General features: G+C 31.6%; 1 protein-coding gene across 1 annotated transcript in view; it reads left to right on the forward strand.

Annotated features, from left to right (window-relative positions):
• CFAP47 (cilia and flagella associated protein 47) overlaps window positions 1–13,882 on the forward strand; it is a 781,966-nt gene that overhangs the window by 204,528 nt on the left and 563,556 nt on the right. The window lies entirely within an intron of this gene.

Genomic DNA, 13,882 nt, shown 5'->3' on the forward strand with positions numbered 1-13,882 from the left:
AAATTTTAAAAGGAAATAAAATGAAATAATTAAGAAATAACTAATATTTTAAAAATACAATGGAAATCTTAAAAATTCAATGAATCACCCAACATCAGGCTTATTACACTTGGAAACAGAGGGTTTTACATATATATGTATGTATTTATGTATGTATGTATGTATGTATACAGAGTATGACTGAACTAAATAAAAGTGCCTTTGTAGAAAACTGACCCTGGGACCTACCTAGACTAGCTTTTGAGAATTATTAATATATTAACATTTTCTAAAATCACTAAAGTATGTTTAGCCTTGCTGAGTCCACAGAAGGAACACTTGACCAGTATACTATTCCTTGAATTCAGGTAACCAAGTTGCTGTTGTGACTAAGTTTATTTTTAATAAACCCTATGATTAGGCTGCTGTCTTAAAAACACTGTTTTTTAGCAGCCTTACTATTTGTAACTAATTTGGCTTGCAGCCAGAATAATGGTATGTAAACTTTCTTCTCCCAATGCTAATTGTCAATTATTGACTCATATTATTTGGCCTGCTTGCTTTGAATAAATTCAACTTTAACTTAAAGAGAATATTGTGTGAGTCTTCTCACTCCAAGTCTAAATCAAATTCTCTCCCACAGCACACTGAATTATTTAAACTCTTGGAAAACAGACAAACTTAGGTGTAGACCTACATAATAAATCTTGATATCAAAATCTCCAGATAACTGACAGACAATTTAGAAACAAATAAAAATATGAATACTGTATTTTAGAAAATAATCAAATGAATTTACTAGAAATCTGATAAAAATAACCAAGTAATGAAATATAAGTAGAAAGAATTCATAGGATATTAGTAAGTTTTATAGTAAACCTTAATATTAATATAGAGCCTTCTTTGGAATCAGAATAATAATCTAATTTCAAGTTTTATTTCTGACCTATTTTAGCTCTGACTAAAGCAATTTTTTTAGAAGTATCAAAACAATTGCCTAATTTCATTGGTATGTCCAAGTCATCAAGTCCTAGGGTATGAGAACATGTCATGGAATCAAAAAACAGGTTACCAGTGAGAGTGAGGGATTTCATTTAACACTGGCTGAGACATCTTTCTTTACTTCCTCCTTCATTACTGTCTTGGATGAAGAAATTGTCTTTCTCCTTGCCAAGATCAATCCCTCTGTGCACTAAACATGCCATTCTTCCTCATCTTCTCTATTGTATTAAATCCTCTCTAGATTATCAGTGTCCTTAAAATAACTCAAAAGTGGCTATCAGATTAATTTCATTCAGTAAAGCTTTATGAAATACTTTTTGTCTAGCCATTCTATGAAATGTCAAAAGGATTGATGAACTCTTTGGTAGAAATGTTCTTTTAAAATTTATTTATTTTAATGCACATTTTTTATGAATCATTTTGGAAGAAAAAAAGCATAGCAAAAAGGAAAGCCATGGTAGACAAAAAAGCAAAAAAAAGTGAACATAACATGTGTTGATTTGCATTCAATCTTCATAGTTCTTTTTCTGGAAGTAGATGACATTAACTGTCCAAAGTTTATTGGGATTGCTTTGAATCACTGAACCACTGAGAAGAATCAAGTCTTTCATAATTGATCATAATATATTTTTTTGCTGTTATTGTGTACAATGTATTCCTAGTTCTGCTTTTTTGTGTAAATCTTTTCAGGCCCTTCTAAAATCAGCCTGTTCATCATTTTTTATTGAGCATTGATATTCCATTACTTTCATATACCACATGAATATTCTTTTAAACAATACAGATACTAGGATGTTTATATATGCCCATTCTTAGAGATTTCTGTCTATAAATTCTTCTTGAGGAGATCATACTGTATGCTTCTAGTCTTTTTTCTTCTTGATAATTGTAAAGACAACAAAGGAGTAAAAACATTGTATATTGGTTATATCTTCCACTAGATACATTGCCAATACATTTTTGTGTTGTTTGTCATATGTTCCTTTGATGACTTTTTAAAAATTTATTTTCCTTCCTAATCTGTAGTTTGTAATTATTCCTATTCACTATGTGTTTCATTAGGTTACAAGTAAAAATAGCATTCTTTTTATTTTACATATAGATCAAAAGTGAAAAGGTGGTTTATAATTTATCATTTAAGACTGCCAGTTTATGAAAAATCAGATTTGCATTAGAGATATTGGACAAAGTTGAATTCAGAGGTGAATTCAACATTCAATATGTTCAATGAGATAATATAGAACATAATATACTAAAAAGTTTTGAGAATTAAAAAATATTAATCTTAAATATCTATTTAGTAATCAAAATGTATAAAGAAAAATATAATACAATAATTTTTCCTTTTTAATACTTGTTAATAATTGTAATAATTCATTATCTCCAAATCTATACATGATAATCAATTTCAGGGCTAAACAGTGTCTTAAAATATTAGCTCTCTCTCTCTCTCTCTCTCTCTCTCTTTATATATATATAACTAAATGAGAAAAGCCATTTACTTTTAGATTATAGGTCTGGAACAAAGAATACAAAGAGTATTTTAATGATCTGTACACGTGATGGAACTCATTTAGAAGAAAGAAACAATGCAAAGACTTTTTTGATTTTCCTTAATGATAAGTTTATCCTTCAATAGGTAGAAGAACTAATTATCCATTTTGTATTTGATTGTCTCCAACAGGGAGGAACTGGTTGTTGAGGTAGAAATGATGAAACTCTTGTAGGGGAAAGGACTACCCTTTTAGAATTTGTGATGGAGGAAGACAAGTTAATTAAGAATAATTTTATATGCAACTTAAGATTTTATAAGAGAAAATTTCAGTTTTCTGAGGAAACATAGGAAAGATTCTATGATCTACACTTCAGAGATCTAGAGAACAAAATTCTAAAAATACAAAGAGAACCAATTCTGACAACATGGATAGAGAAAACTGTCAAAAGAAACTGACATGGACGAACAAGGAATTCATCCATCAACTTCATATTTAAAAATAAAACAAAACAAACATACAGAATGATAGAAGCAAGGTCAGCTAATTAAGAATGTGTTTAACATTGTCATGTAGTCAAAATAGTGTGATATAGTTCAAAACCTGCTGAGAGATAAGGAAAGCTATGGAGAATCACAAAAGGAAAGGACTGCTAAAGATGAAGATAACAAAGGAGAGAACATATGTAGATACTTTATTATTTTCTTTTTTCTGCAAAGGAGAATAATTTTTTGAATAGAAAGGACAAGACATATAACTAATAACAAGTTAATGACCTAGATAAATAAGGTGATTGTAAGAGAGGCCTTAGTTTTTCTTAATGTGTTTGAATTGGAAAACATCATTGAATTATATCTTTGTATCTTGAAAAACTGCCAGCTGTGCTCACTGATCTTAAAAGATCACAGAAAATGAGAGAGATAAAGTCAAATGTCATCATGGTTTTGGAAAAAGAGAAAATAATGAAATTTCCCAACTATCGATCAATGAACTTATTTTGAGTTCCTGGATAAATTCTATAATTTATTATTAGAGAGAAGTTAGACATATGTTTGAGAAGTGCTATAGAAATACTTCACTTAGAATTTAATAATATAGTTAATAATCCTTTTAAATTCATCATATTGACAAGTTAGAAATGTTGACTCAGTTATAGTAAAGTTAGAATCATTTGGAGTTGGTGAAATGATTGAACCTAAAAGTAATCACTGTTGATATCATCTCATGTTTTCCATGAAATGTGTCAAGTACCTCTGCATAGCTTCTGCTTTTATCAAATTTATCAATAATTTTTAGAAGTCAGAGCTAGCTTAGCTATGAAATTTGCAGATGGAACAAAGTCGAGAGCAATAATTAACATGTTTGTTGCCAGTTAGAATCAAAAAAGATCTTGACAAATTAGAATAATGGGCTTATTCTATGAAAATTAAATTTAATGAGAACAAGTTCTTAAACATTCACTCATAAATCACTTTCAGAAGTACAAAATAAATGAAACATACTAATTTCAGAAGTACAAAATAAGTGAGACATACAAATAACAGTAGTCTGAAAAAAGATCAGAGTTTTAGTAGACTAAATATGAATTAATAGTATGGTTTGGCAATCATAAATACTAGTATAATCTTAGATTGTGTTCAAGGAGATTTAAGAAAGGAATAGTATCCAGGATTAAGTAGGTTATCACTGAAACCTCATTAAACACTACTCTGATTGTTATGAAGATCAAATGAGATAATATTTATAAAACACTTAATGCAGTGTCTGGAATATAGTAAGTACTATGTAAATGTTGGTTATTAATTACTATTATTACTATAACCATAATTGCTATGATATTACTACTCTACTACTAACTACTGCTGTTGCCTTTGCTGCTGCTACAACTACTACTGCTACAGTATCTGAAATATTATTGATCACCACACTTTAAGATAAGCTACAAATGATGCCTCAAAATTTTTACCCTTAGATGAAATGTTGAATTGCAGTTTTCTCCTGGAATATTATATTCATTTGTAAGCACCCTGGTTTAAGAAAGACATTAATAAGCTAGAAACTCTTCAAAGGAGATTATAGAGGATGGTGACTAGCCTTGGATCTATGTTATTTAACCAGCAATTAAAGGAACTAGGATTGCTTAGTCGGAAGAAGAAAAAACTCAAAGAGGACATGACAACTGTAGTAAAGTATATTAAAGGATGCCACATAAAAGAGGAATTAGATTTGTTTTCTTTGTCCATGAAAGGAAAAACCAGGAATAATGGGTAGAGATTGAAAAAAGATCAATTTAGAATTGACATCAGAAAAAAATAAATGAAAAACCAAACAAATTTCTTAACATACAGGTTCTGGAAGTGGAATGGTCTTTCTAAAGAGGCAATGAGTTTTCCTTCCTTGTTCCACTTCATCTTTTTGTGTATTCTGATGGTTTAAAGTTTGTTTAGAGTCATTATTAATGCCTGGGTATAAGAGATATAAAACCTTCGCCAAGCAATAAACTTCCTGAAAATTCATCTTGACTATATAGAAGGTAATGACTCAACAAGACTTTAAGAAATATTAAAATAAAGTTAAAAGATTAAAAAAATGTAAGAAAATGTAAAGTATTTCATAGTAAAAATAAATGACCTGAAAAATAGGCTGAGGAGAAAAAACTTAAGAATTATTGGACTATCATGACCAAAAAAAAAAAAAGTCTAGACATCATATTTTAAGAAATATTAAAAGAAAACTGCCCAGATTTCTTAAAACCAGAGGCAGGTAGAAATAGAAAGCATTCATTGGCTACCTCCTAAAATAAATCCCCAAATGAAAACTCCTAGGAATAAGATAGATACAATCTAGAGCTTCTAGGTCAAAGAAAAAATACTTCAAACAGTCAGAAATAAAGAATTCAAGACTGAGAAATCACATTAAATTCGCCAGTATAAAGGAAGAGAACATGAAATATATTCCAAAAGGCAAAGGATGTGTGTTTACAGCCACAAATAACTTACCTGGCAAAACTGGGCATAATATTACAGGGGAAAAATGAACCTTTAAAGAAATAGACTTTTATCAGGAATGGTTAGAAATCTAAAGCTATAGAGAAACTTTGGAGTACAGGAGGGAAAACAAATTTAAAAAGGCAAACACAAATAATGATAAAAGACTAATAAGGGTAAACTGCTTATATTCACATATAAGGAAATGATACATGTGTCTTCTCTGAACTCTTATCATCAACTGGGTGTATGGAAGATTAGTTAGATCAGGGTTGGGAATAGTTCTGTTATATTTTGATGATATTAAGAAAAGTATGAAAAAAGAAGGGAAAAAGACTATCCTGAGGCAGGGTAAGAAAAAGGAAGTAAAGGAAAACATATCTCATATAATAAGTGTATAAAGTTAACATCTGTATAAACAGGAGTAGGGTTTCAGAGGTAATGCTTAACAATTGAATCTCACTCTCATTTGAACTGATCAAAATAAGGAAAAAAGAAGTATACACAGACAAGAATTGGGGGCAGAAATATATTTCATTTGGCAGAGAAACAAGAGGAAAAAGTAGAGAAGGGAAGAAGGATAATTAGAAGAGCAAATTAAAGGAATAATTAGTCCAAAGCAAAATAAACTCTAAGGCTGAACAAAAATATGTTTTATTTTTTGAGGATGCAAAGATTGGGTATTTGAGGGGAGTGATTATAAATTGGGGAATGGATGAATACATTATGGAATATAAATGTAATAGAATCCTAGTATGCTAAACTGTTTTCAGTGAAATCACTAATCACAATTCCTGATAATTAATAATTAAAGCTGCTATCTATCTTCTGACAGAAAAATGACTCATTATACAGAATTAGACAATTTTTTTTTTACATAATCAGTGTGGAAATTTATTTTGATTGTAATTGGTTGTCTTTTTCTAATGTTCTTATTATGGGGGCTGGGGATGTTATGTTAGAGTAGAAAAGTGAGAAGGTGGATCTTGACTGATTAAAACAGATTCTTTTTAAAAGAAAGAAAAAATCTATAAGGTATCAAAAATACATAGCACATCAAAATTTGGAATATTTATTCAAAGTATTATATATATAGACAAATCCATAGTTTGAATGAATATATTAATGAGATATAGTTATTAAATGGACTCTGCCTTAAAATTTTAGATAAGGAACAAAGGGAAACTAAATTAAAAGAGAGATTTATGCAACTGAAAAGAAATAAGAATTGAAGTGATAAATTTAAAAGATAACTGACTCAGGGCAGCTAGGTTGCACAGTGGGTAGAGCACCAGCCCTGAATTCAGGAGGACCCGAGTTCAAATCTGGTCTCAGACACTTAAGACTTCCTAGCTGTGCGACCCTTGGCAAGTCACTTAACCCAGCCTCAGCAGAAAAAAAAAAAAAAGGCAGTTTTGATACCTAATTATATAATCCAATTGAAAAAAAAGAGAAGAGAACAAGCTTAAATTCCCTAAATTAGAAATAAAATAGAGTAAGAGAAAAAGAAAAAAAGAAAATAGTGAGATCACTATATTTCATTCTGGCCCAATTAATTTGAGAATCTAAAAGAAATGGATGATGAAAACTATCAAATTAATGATTAATGTATACATTGCTAATCACTATTCTGAGAATATAAATAGATTGACCTCCGAAGAAAAAAATTACACAGGCTATTAGAGAATTATACTATAAAAATATCCCTGAGTCCAGAAGAATTCATTAGAAAATTTTATTTTATTTTATTTTTAAATTTTATTTAGAATTTTTTCCACAGTATATATGCATGAGTAATTTTTAAAAATATTATCCCTTGTATTCATTTTTCCAAATTATCCCCCCCTCCCTCTTTTCCCTCCCCCCAATGACAGGCAATCCCATACATTTTACATATATTACAATATAACCCAGATACAATATATGTGTGTAAATATCATTTTCTTGTTGCACATTAAGTATTAGATTCCGAAGGTATAAGTAACCTGGGTAGATAGACAGTAGTGCTAACAATTTACATTCACTCCCCAGTGTTCCTTCTCTGGGTGTAGTTATTTCTGTCCATCATTGATCAACTGGAAGTGAGTTGGATCTTCTTTATGTTGAAGATTTCCACTTCCATCAGAATACATCTTCGTACAGCATTGAAGTGTACAGAAATCTTCTGGTTCTATTCATTTCACTCAGCATCAGTTGATGTAAGTCTCTCCAAGCCTCTCTGTATTCCTCCTGCAGGTCATTTCTTACAGAGCAATAATATTCCATAACCTGCATATACCATAATTTACCCAACCATTCTCCAATTGATGGACATCCATTCATCTTCCAGTTTCTAGCTACTACAAAAAGAGCTGCCACAAACATTTTGGCACATACAGGTCCCTTTCCGCTCTTTAGTATTTCTTTGGGATATAAGCCCAATCGCAGCAATGCTGGGTCAAAGGGTATGCACACTTTGATAACTTTTCGGGCATAGTTCCAAATTGCTCTCCAGAATGGCTGGATTCTTTCACAACTCCACCAACAATGTATTAGTGTCCCAGTTTTCCCACAGCCCCTCCAACATTCATCATTATTTGTTCCTGTCATCTTAGCCAATCTGACAGGTGTGTAGTGGTATCTGAGAGTTGTCTTAATTTGCATTTCTCCAGTAGTGATTTGGAACACTCTTTCATATGAGTGGAAATAGTTTCAATTTCATCATCTGAGAATTGTCTGTTCATATCCTTTGACCATTTATCAATTGGAGAATGGTTTGATTTCTTATAAATTAGAGTCAGTTCTCTATATATTTTGGAAATGAGACCTTTGTCAGAACCTTTAACTTTAAAAATATTTTCCCAATTTGTTACTTCCCTTCTAATCTTGTTTGCATTAGTATTGTTTGTACAGAAACTTTTGAGTTTGATGTAATCAAAATCTTGTATTTTGTGATCAATAATGATCTCTAGTTCTCCTCTGGTCATAAATTCCTTCCTCCTCCATATAATCTATTTGTGATCTCATTCTTTATGCCTAAATCATGGACCCATTTTGATCTTATCTTGGTATATGGTGTTAAGTGTGGATCCATATCTAATTTCTGCCATACTAATTTCCAGTTTTCCCAATAGTTTTTTTCAAATAATGAATTTTTATCCCTAATGTTCGTATCTTTGGGTTTGTCAAAGATTAGATTACTATAGATGTACCTTTTTTTGTCCTTTGTATCTAATCTGTTCCACTGATCTACCGGTCTATTTCTTAGCCAATACCAAATGGTTTTGGTGACTGCTGCTATATAATATAGCTTTAGATCAGGTACACTTAGACCACCTTCCTCTGACTTTTTTTTCATTAGTTCCCTTGCAATTCTCGACCTTTTATTCTTCCATATGAATTTTGTTGTTATTTTTTCTAGGTCATTAAAATAGTTTCTTGGGAGTCTGATTGATATAGCACTAAATAAATAGATTAGTTTGGGGAGTATTGTCATCTTTATTATATTCGCTCGGCCTATCCAAGAGCACTGAATGTCTTTCCAATTATTTAAATCTGATTTTATTTTTGTGGCAAGTGTTTCATAATTTTACTCATATAATTCCTGATTTTCCTTTGGTAGATATATTCCCAAATATTTTATACTAACGTCCATTATTTGGAATGGAATTTCTCTTTGTATCACTTGCTCTTGGATTGTGTTGGTAATGTATAAAAATGCTGAGGATTTATGTGGATTTATTTTGTATCCTGCAACTTTGATAAAGTTCTGAATTATTTCTAATAGCTTTTTAGCAGAGTCTTTGGGGTTCTCTAAGTATACCATCATGTCATCTGCAAAGAGTGATAGTTTGATTTCCTCATTTCCTACTCTAATTCCTTGAATCTCTTTCTCGGCTCTTATTGCCGAGGCTAGCATTTCTAGTACTATATTGAATAGTAATGGTGATAGTGGGCAACCTTGTTTCACTCCTGATCTTACTGGGAAAGGTTGCAGTTTATTTCTATTGCATATTATGCTGACTGATGGTCTTAAATATATGCTCCTGATTATTCTTTTTTTTTTTTTTTTCTTTTTTTTTTTTAATTTTTTTTATTTTATTTTATAATTATAACATTTTTTACAACATTATCCCTTGCACTTACTTCTATTCAGATTTTTTCCTTTCCTCCCCCAACCCCCTCCCCCAGATGGCAAGCAGTCCTATATATGTTAAATATATTACAGTATAATTTAGATACAATATATGTGTGTAGAACCGAATTTTTTGTTGCACATGAAGAATTGGATTCAGAAGGTAAAAATAACAGTTTACATTCATTTCCCAGTGTTCCTTTTCTGGATGTAGCTGTTTCTGTCCATCATTAATCAATTGGAATTGGATTAGCTCTTCTCTATGTTGAAGAAATCCACTTCCATCAGCATACATCCTCGTACAGTATCATTGTTGAAGTGTATAATGATCTTCTGGTTCTGCTCGTTTCACTCAGCATCAGTTGATGTAAGTCTCTCCAAGCCTCTCTGTATTTCTCCTGTTGGTCATTTCTTATAGAACAATAATATTCCATAACATTCATATACCATAGTTTACCCAACCATTCTCCAATTGATGGACATCCATTCATCTTCCAGCTTCTAGCCACTATGAAAAGGGCTGCCACAAACATTTTGGCACATACAGGACCCTTTCCCTTCTCTAGTAGTTCCTTGGGGTATAAGCCCAGTAGTAGTATGGCTGGGTCAAAGGGTATGCACATTTTGATAACTTTTTGGGCATAATTCCAGATTGCTCTCCAGAATTGTTGGATTCTTTCACAACTCCACCAACAATGCATCAGTGTCCCAGTTTTCCCACAGCCCCTCCAACATTCATCGTTATTTGTTCCTGTCATCTTAGCCAATCTGACAGGTGTGTAATGATACCTCAGAGTTGTCTTAATTTGCATTTCTCTGATCAATAGTGATTTGGAACACTCTTTCATATGAGTGGAAATAGTTTCAATTTCATCATCTGAAAATTGTCTGTTCATATCCTTTGACCATTTATCAATTGGAGAATGGCTTGATTTCTTATAAATTAAAGTCAATTCTCTGTATATTTTGGAGATGAGGCCTTTATCAGAACCTTTAACTGTAAAAATGTTTTCCCAATTTGTTACTTCCCTTCTAATCTTGTTTGCATTAGTTTTGTTTGTGCAGAAACTTTTTAATTTGGTGTAATCAAAATGTTCTATTTTGTGATCAATAATGGTCTCTAGTTCTCCCTTGGACACAAACTTTTTCCTCCTCCACAAGTCTGAGAGGTAAACCATCCCATGTTCCTCCAATTTATTTATGATTTCGTTCTTTATGCCTAAATCTTGGACCCATTTTGATCTAATCTTAGTATGTGGTGTTAAATGTGGGTCCATGCCTAGTTTCTGCCATACTAATTTCCAGTTTTCCCAGCAGTTTTTGTCAAATAATGAATTCTTATCCCAAAATTTGGGATCTTTGGGTTTGTCAAAGATTAGATTGCTATTTTTATTCACTATCTTGTCCTGTGAACCTAACCTATGCCACTGATCAACTAGTCTATTTCTTAGCCAATACCAAATGGTTTTGGTGACTGTTGCTTTATAATATAGCTTTAAATCAGGTACACTTAGACCACCTTCCTCTGACTTTTTTTTCATTAGTTCCCTTGCAATTCTCGACCTTTTATTCTTCCATATGAATTTTGTTATTATTTTTTCTAGGTCATTAAAATAGTTTCTTGGGAGTCTGATTGGTATAGCACTAAATAAATAGATTAGTTTGGGGAGTATTGTCATCTTTATTATATTCGCTCGGCCTATCCAAGAACATTGAATGTCTTTCCAATTATTTAAATCTGACTTTATTTTTGTGGCAAGTGTTTTGTAATTTTGCTCATATAATTCCTGACTCTCCTTTGGTAGATATATTCCCAAATATTTGATACTATCGACTGTTATTTTGAATGGAATTTCTCTTTGTATCTCTTGCTGTTGGATTGTGTTGGTAATGTATAAAAATCCTGAGGATTTATGTGGATTTATTTTGTATCCTGCGACTTTGCTAAAATTCTGAATTATTTCTAATAGCTTTTTAGCAGAGTCTTTGGGGTTCTCTAAGTATACCATCATGTCATCTGCGAAAAGTGACAATTTGATTTCTTCATTTCCTACTCTAATTCCTTGGATCTCTTTCTCGGCTCTTATTGCCAAGGCTAGAGTTTCTAGTACTATATTGAATAGTAATGGTGATAGTGGGCAACCTTGTTTCACTCCTGATCTTACAGGGAAAGGTTCTAGTTTATCACCATTACATATGATGTTTACTGAAGGTTTTAAATATATGCTCCTTATTATTTTAAGGAATAGTCCATTTATTCCTATACTCTCAAGCGTTTTTAGTAGGAATGGATGTTGGATTTTATCAAATGCCTTTTCTGCATCTATTGAGATGATCATATGGTTTTTATTAATTTGATTATTAATATGGTCAATTATACTAATAGTTTTCCTAATATTAAACCAGCCCTGCATTCCTGGTATAAATCCCACTTGGTCATAGTGTATTATCCTGGGGATGATTTTCTGAAGTCTATTTGCTAATATCTTATTTAAGATTTTAGCATCAATATTCATTAAGGAAATTGGTCTATAGTTTTCTTTCTCAGTTTTCGATCTACCTGGTTTAGGTATCAGTACCATGTCTGTGTCATAGAAGGAATTTGGTAGGACTCCTTCAATCCCTATTTTTCCAAATAGTTTACATAGCATTGGAGTTAGTTGTTCTTTAAATGTTTGGTAGAATTCACCTGTAAATCCATCTGGTCCTGGGGACTTTTTCTTAGGAAGTTGGTTAATAGCTTGGTCTATTTCTTTTTCTGAGATGGGACTATTTAGACTACTTACTTCTTCCTCTGTTAATCTGGGCAAGCTATATTTTTGAAGGTATTCTTCCATTTCATTTAAGTTATCGAATTTATCGGCATAAAGTTGAGCAAAGTAGCTCCTAACTATTGTTCTAATTTCCTCTTCATTAGTGGTGAGTTCACCCTTTTCATTTTCAAGACTATCAATTTGCTTTTTCTCTTTCCTTTTTTTAATCAGGTTTACTAAGGGTTTGTCTATTTTGTTGGTTTTTTCATAAAACCAACTCTTAGTTTTATTAATTAATTCAATAGTTTTTTTACTTTCAATTTTATTAATCTCACCTTTTATTTTTTGAATTTCAAGTTTTGTGTTTGTCTGGGGGTTTTTAATTTGTTCCTTTTCTAGCAATTTTAGTTGTAAACCTAATTCGTTGGCCCTCTCTTTCTCTATTTTATGCAGGTAGGCCTGTAGAGATATAAAACTTCCCCTAATTACTGCTTTGGCTGTATCCCACACATTTTGGTATGATGTCTCATTATTGTCATTTTCTTGGGTGAAGTTATTAATTATGTCTATGATTTGCTGTTTTACCCAATCATTCTTTAGTATAAGATTATTTAGTTTCCAATTATTTTTTGGTCTATTTTCCCCTGGCTTTTTATTAAATGTTATTTTGATTGCATTATGGTCTGAAAAGGATGCATTTACTATTTCTGCCTTACTGCATTTGATTTTGAGGTTTTTATGCCCTAGTATATGATCAATTTTTGTATAGGTTCCAACTGCTGAGAAGAAAGTGTATTCCTTTCTGTCTCCATTTAGCTTTCGCCAAAGATCTATCATATCAAACTTTTCTAGTATTCTATTTACCTCTTTGACTTCTTTCTTATTTATTTTGTGGTTTGATTTATCTAATTCTGATAGTGCAAGGTTGAGATCTCCCGCTATTATAGTTTTGCTATCTATTTCCTCTTGCAGTTCTCTTAATTTCTCTTTTAAGAATTTAGATGCTGCACCACTTGGTGCATACATATTTAATATTGATACTGCTTCACTATTGATGCTTCCCTTTAGCAGGATATAATGCCCTTCCTTATCTCTTTTAATTAGATCAATTTTTGTTTTTGCTTGATCTGAGATGAGGATGGCTACTCCTGCTTTTTTGGTTTTGCCTGAAGCATAATAGATTCTGCTCCACCCTTTTACTTTTAGTTTGAATGTCTCATCCTGTTTCAGGTGTGTTTCCTGTAAACAACATATAGTAGGATGCTCCTGATTATTCTAAGGAATAGTCCATTTATTCCTATACTCTCAAGAGTTTTTAGTAGGAATGGGTGTTGGATTTTGTCAAATGCTTTTTCTGCATCTATTGAGATGATCATATGGTTTTTATTAATTTGATTATTAATATGGTCAATTATACTAATAGTTTTCCTAATATTAAACCGGCCCTGCATTCCTGGTATAAATCCTAATTGATCATAGTGTATTATCCTGGGGATGATTTTCTGAAGTCTTTTTGCTAATATCTTATTTAAGATTTTAGCATCAATATTCATT

The sequence above is a fragment of the Sminthopsis crassicaudata genome, chromosome 3 (assembly GCF_048593235.1).
Source record: "Sminthopsis crassicaudata isolate SCR6 chromosome 3, ASM4859323v1, whole genome shotgun sequence".
Classification (NCBI taxonomy): domain Eukaryota; kingdom Metazoa; phylum Chordata; class Mammalia; order Dasyuromorphia; family Dasyuridae; genus Sminthopsis; species Sminthopsis crassicaudata.